General features: G+C 33.4%; 1 long non-coding RNA gene across 1 annotated transcript; it reads left to right on the plus strand.

Moving 5' to 3' along the window:
* Window positions 1–2573: 2573 nt before the first annotated feature.
* LOC104219043 (uncharacterized) lies at window positions 2574–3776 on the plus strand. Its single transcript, XR_709146.2, has 3 exons — window positions 2574–2660; window positions 2916–3021; window positions 3417–3776. It is a non-coding gene; the product is annotated as an uncharacterized lncRNA (long non-coding RNA).
* Window positions 3777–6000: the final 2224 nt, after the last annotated feature.

The following is a 6000-nucleotide window of genomic DNA, read 5'->3' on the forward strand; positions in this document are numbered from 1 at the left end:
TCGATTTAATTACGAATTTTGATACAAAACCAGTACAAATCACTTCCAATCTTCTTCAAATTTTGTATATTGACTTATCTATATATTTTCAATGAATTTCAACTATACCCATTGAAAAAATTCCTTTTTTGTTTAGATTTTTGGAATATTGTATATATTTTTTTATTTCATCACCTTATTTGCTACCTCATCCATAAAATTTCCTTTCCGTCTTGTATCTAGTGTTGCTAATCATGCTTAAAAATATGGAAGGTGATTTTTGCATGTGATTCTTTGAGAGAAAGAACCCTATTATTTGGTTTTTCAATTTTTGTTGGCTAGTTTTGTAAGTCTATGATTAATGGCTAGAGGTTGGTAAGTTGAGATTTATTTGGGACATTTGTGTAAGTTTCCCAATTCCAAAAGTCTTCATTTTTTCTTAAACTTCGTGCCTAGTCAAACAAGTTTACATAAATTAGAACGGAGGGAGTAATATATAGCCTCCCTCTCTCATATTATTTGTCGTGTTTTTCTTTTACACGCCTCTTAAGAAACATTAATTAAGAAAGGGATTAGACTATTATACCTTTATGTATGTCTTAAGATAAAATTTCTCTTCATTGAATATTTATTCTATTTATGTATTATCTCCATCTTCAAGAACAATTATTACCAAGGGTAAAAAAGGAAAAGAAAAATCAATTTTGTCTTGAACTTCTAAAATGACAAATAATTTGAAACAACTATCTTTAATAACCACGACTATTAAGGGTTAATTTGACTTATGGTCATTCAACTATCTTTCAATTTCACTAAAGTCACTCAACTATTTTTTGTCACTTAAAAGTAACTAAACTTTATTATTGCCACTTAAAAGTCATTTTGGCTAAAAACCCTACCATAAATATGATATGGCATAAATTTTAATGAGAAAAATCCAAAAATAAACACCACATAAGCTTAAATGGATCATACCCACTTTAGATCCATTTCTTCCTTAATGTGATTTGATCCATAACCCAAATGGGTTTCAATAGGGGGAAAAACACACACCCCTAATAAAATTAAGTTTTGTGATTTTTTTATGGGATTTTTATCGTACAAATACAATCTTTCTTTTGTCTAAACAATTGCAATATGTTATCTGTAATTGCATGTTCGTTGTGAAAATAGACTCTTATTAGCCTTATTATTATTCTTGTATGCTTATGATACATTAATATATTATGTGAGATGAATACAATACTATTTTAATTTCACTAGAAAATTATAAATATGTTATGTGAGTTGAATACAATAGTATTTTAACTTCGGTAGAGTTATAAAACGACCCGGATGGGGCATACAAACAAGATAAGAATTTTTTTAGTATAGAATAATTATAAATGGGCATTATGTAACAGAAAAGGCAAGAATTTTGTAGTATAGGATAATCATTTTAAACTAATGTAAAATTTAATATTTTTTTTATTAAAAGCATTTGGGTTATGGGTCAAATCACATAAGGAATAAATGGATTTAAAGTGGGTATGATCCATTTAAGCTTATGTGGCATTTATTTTTGGATTTTTCTCATTAAAGTTTATGCCATGTCATATTTATGGTAGGGCTTTTAGCCAAAATGACTTTTAAGTGACAATGATAAAGTTTAGTTACTTTTAAGTGACAAAAAATAGTTGAGTGACTTTAGTGAAATTGAAAGATAGTTGAATGACTATTAGTGAAATTAACCCCGACTATTAATATGAGACGGAGGGAGTAAAAAGTACGTGTAATATCTAATGACTTTTGTCATATATCGAATCAATATTTGTACAAGTCATGTTATCAAGAAAAAAATATGAAAGTTAAAACTAATCATTTTTAAGTAAAAAATTATGTCGAAACTCCTTTTGGATGGATAAAAAGAGAGTGTCAGATAAAATAGAATGGAGACCTAATTGTTTCAAAGACAGACTTTGGAGACTAAGTTTGACATAAATTTGATTGAAATTTGAAAAAAAGAGTTTTTGAAGTTGCGTTAAAAAATAATTTGTTGAAGTTGTGCTTGGACATGCGTTTTATTTGAAGAAAGCTGAAGTTTTGTGAGTGGAAGAAAAAATTTTACCCAAAAACTATCCTAAACCAGTTTTTAGAAACTTGAAAATTTGTGAAGTTCTTTTTCCCAAAACATGATCATATTTCATAAACAAACAATATTTTCGAATTTTTTGGAAATTGAAACCGAAATCTATGGCGAAACGGGAGTTAAATAAGTTGGCTCAGTTGATCGAACATTCACCAACCAACTTTGGGCAAAGGCTTAGAATCCATTTGGATATATAATTGTTTCTCTCAGATTGTAGCACAAGCCTAAAGAAAAGGAGAGAATCCAATCAATATTTCCAAAGTGATTGGAGAAATGGTAACTAAAAATATACTAACAATTAGACGCATTCTAAAAGATAGACCTTTCACCGAAAAGTTGGATCTGGTCAATGTGCTTCCAAAAGATTAGGGTCATCTGTAACTTGATCATTGTTGTAAGCTAAATTTAGAGATCTATATCTGCTAAAACATACTATTTCTCTTATCCAATTGTTGCTGCTGAACTACTCACAAACTCCCAAGGATGATATCTATTGACAGTCTTCTGCGGGACATGTTGGAAACAGTTCGTGCTTTTCTAGCACTTTCATGCAGTACGTTTCTTGCGTTGAACTTTCCTTTTTGCTGACAGAGGCGGAGTCAGAATTTGGAGCTTGTGGGTTCGGAATTGTAATCCTTTTAAGTTACTGGATTCAAAGTTAATAATTTGTATATATTCAGTGAATTACTTAAGACAAATACGTGATTTGAACAAAAGCTACTGGGTTTGCTGAACCCGCATCCCACATTCTGGCTCCGCCCCTATTGCTCGAATATACATTAATGGACTCATTGGTCACTGCAAACAGGTTACTTCAGCAATGAAGCAGCAACTACCTCCACAACGGATTCAGATGGATGGTTTCATTTTTGTGATTGATAGGCTGAAGGAGCTGATCAAGTATGAGTTATCAAGTAAGAGGATGAAAATTTTCTCATTTTTTTTGGGCACACAACTCTGCTTTCATATTGAGTCCGTTGGTCCAATGATAATGTACAATTTACTTGATAAGGTGCTTACTTCAGCCCTATGCGAAAATCATAGCCATTCTCAAGTCTGAATATAGGAGGAGGGTTGCAATAAGTTGACACAGACTTTAATTCAGCGTAATGGACACAATGGATTCATATAGCCGATGTTACTAACTTGAAGTTGAGGCATACAGTTGATTGAACGATTAATGATACTTGACATTGAGCTTAGTTTATATTCTCTGACAACATATGACTTGATCTTGTAGGTTTCTCCAGCAGAGTTAGAGGCTTTGTTGCTACCATGGCTAAATTTAACCTTTTCTTTTTGTATGTAGGTGTCTCCATGCAAGAGGATAGGGAAGTTGGCATTTGGGAAGGATCTAATAAAGCTTGCAACGTCCAGACCTTAAATTTAGGATTTGGCCTTCTAATTATAGTAAATATACATAAATGGGTTTTACCCCCGAACCCTGCGTGACTGCGAAATGCCTTGTGCACCGAGCTGCCCTTTTTTATTCATAAATGGGTTTTAGAGCTCTATGTTCTCCCTTCATTATCTTCGAGTATTATTACTATGATTTCTCGAATGGTACAGAGTCATCATCTTGCCAAATAGACATACAGAACTAAGAAAACAAACACTGCTCTGTAGACAACATATAAATGGAACAGCAGTATCTTAACAGTATCCACCTGCAGGTGAAAGATATTAACTAGTCAAAGGTACCAGATATGTTGCATCAATCTTTATTTACTACAGAATTAATATCCTAAGGGAGCTGCGAAAACATTATCCAATGAATTATGGGATTATTGCAATTTCATGAGCATTTTGACTCGCTGGCAAGGATGAGGAGACAAATTAGAAGATACACACACACATAAAGAGGTTGCAATAGAGAAAGTGTTTTTTCATTTCCCCAGCAGGATTTTTTTCCCTCAACAAAAGGAATTTAGTCAATGTATTCATTCTCACAAAGGAACTTGCAGAGTGACACTAACAATCGAACGATGCTCCTCTTCCGCCATCTCAATTAGAACTTATAAATTAGCAGATTTAGAAAGTAAAGTCACAACAAACATTTTGCATTCCTTTGTGCAGACAGAAAAGTGTAACTTTGGTTCTTAAAAGCAGTTAGCCGTTCGTTTAAATCAAGAAGATAGTCAAGTAAACTATTTTCCAGACAAAAGATAGTAATGGATAGTCAGGTAAAGAATGTTCAATTCAAGACAAAAGATAATAACTACACCAACTACAAAGCACACATCATAACCAGAGACAAAAAAACAATAGACAAACTATGGCTAGCACTATTACAAGATCTAAGAACACAAGCAAACAGGCTTCGATGGAAAAAAATACCTTAAAAAACAAATATCCTCGTATATATAGCAACAGTCCAGAAACGATCAAGCACCATATTAATTTGAATACCAAACTTCTTGCATCTGATCAATTAGATGCATTCCCTAAAATTGGTGACTGAATAGAGTTAGATATAAATAAAAAGGTACAGGGAAATTGGACAACAGAGGATAAACCTACAAGAAGAAATTTCAATGGGCCTCAACGCCTAACATATAGGACAAGAGAACCATCATGAAGTGAAACTACCCCAACACCTTTACCATTTAGTCAACTTGTCTTTTCTTCCATATCATGTTTAAATTTAAAAGAAAAAAAAGGGGGGAAATCAAGATTTTTCGTAATTTACATGAAAAAGAATTGTTCGCTTGCAGTAGAAAAACACTACCTTCCTACGTCTCTACAGTCTACATCGACAATGGAAGAAGCATCCTTCGCTTCTTTTTACGGGCCGACCTAACTTGCTTTGTGATTTTCATGCATAAAAGCAATAGCAAGGTGACACATACTAAGATGAAAGCAAGCTTTAGATGCCTGAAGTACAATGAAACGGCAGAGAAAACCAGAAATGCTAAAATAACCAGTTCCCATATCACAAAGATGACGACATCCACCCTGCATCAACAGAATAGGAAAATGAAATAAGGTGGACAGAAGGCACAAGACAAGGCAATTGGAAAGTTACTGCCAGAAGTGAAAAATATGTAAAGAGAATAGAACTCAAGAGGGAAGATGAACAAAACTGCTTCTCATGCAATGAATTTATACATTCAACAAATATAATGTTATGTTGTAAAAGATAATACTTATATATTACAACTGTTAAGGAAATAAAACGTTAGTCCTAAGGTGAACCGGCAGGCACTGTACTAGTTCATCAGTAGCAAAAGGTGTCAGTTCACAACTTCTAAGTAGCTCTAGGAACAAGCAGCAAGGATCCAATTCATTCATGTCTTTATCTAGTTCATTGTGCACGAGTGACGACAATATTGTAAAGGAGGTCTTTTTCAAACATTTTTACCAGTCCAGCATTTGTAGCCTCCATATGGGCTAGTGATTTTACTTGTCTTTCAAGAAATCTGTCAAAACGAGAAACCCAGTCTTGGAATCCTAAGCTTTTCCCCTTGTCCAAAGGATCAAACTAAAAGCTTGGGGGAAGATCAAGTCCTATATGAATGTGAGATGTTTCTACCTTCTTCTGCTTAAGAATGGAGTCCTTGAGGATTTTTTTCCGATAACTATTACTATGCGAGTTCAATCACCGTTCTTTTCTATCATAATAATCTCCTCTCGTAAACAAAGAAGAGTTTCAGACCTCTTGGAAGGGAAAGCCCTATTAAGATCCAATACATGCTTCCTTCGGAAAGATGACCAATTGGCATCTAATAGAGTATACCAATTTTAGAGAAGTTCTAATTTGTTTAAATTAAGTAGTGGAATAGAAAAGAACCAAATGGAGCAAATTAGATAACAGAAATTCATACAGCAGCCCAATTAGTTAGGAACAAAGCGTAGTGTCATTGTTGGGTGGAAGTCAATACAAATCAACGTGA

Source organism: Nicotiana sylvestris, chromosome 8 (assembly GCF_000393655.2).
Source record: "Nicotiana sylvestris chromosome 8, ASM39365v2, whole genome shotgun sequence".
Taxonomy (NCBI): Eukaryota; Viridiplantae; Streptophyta; class Magnoliopsida; order Solanales; family Solanaceae; genus Nicotiana; species Nicotiana sylvestris.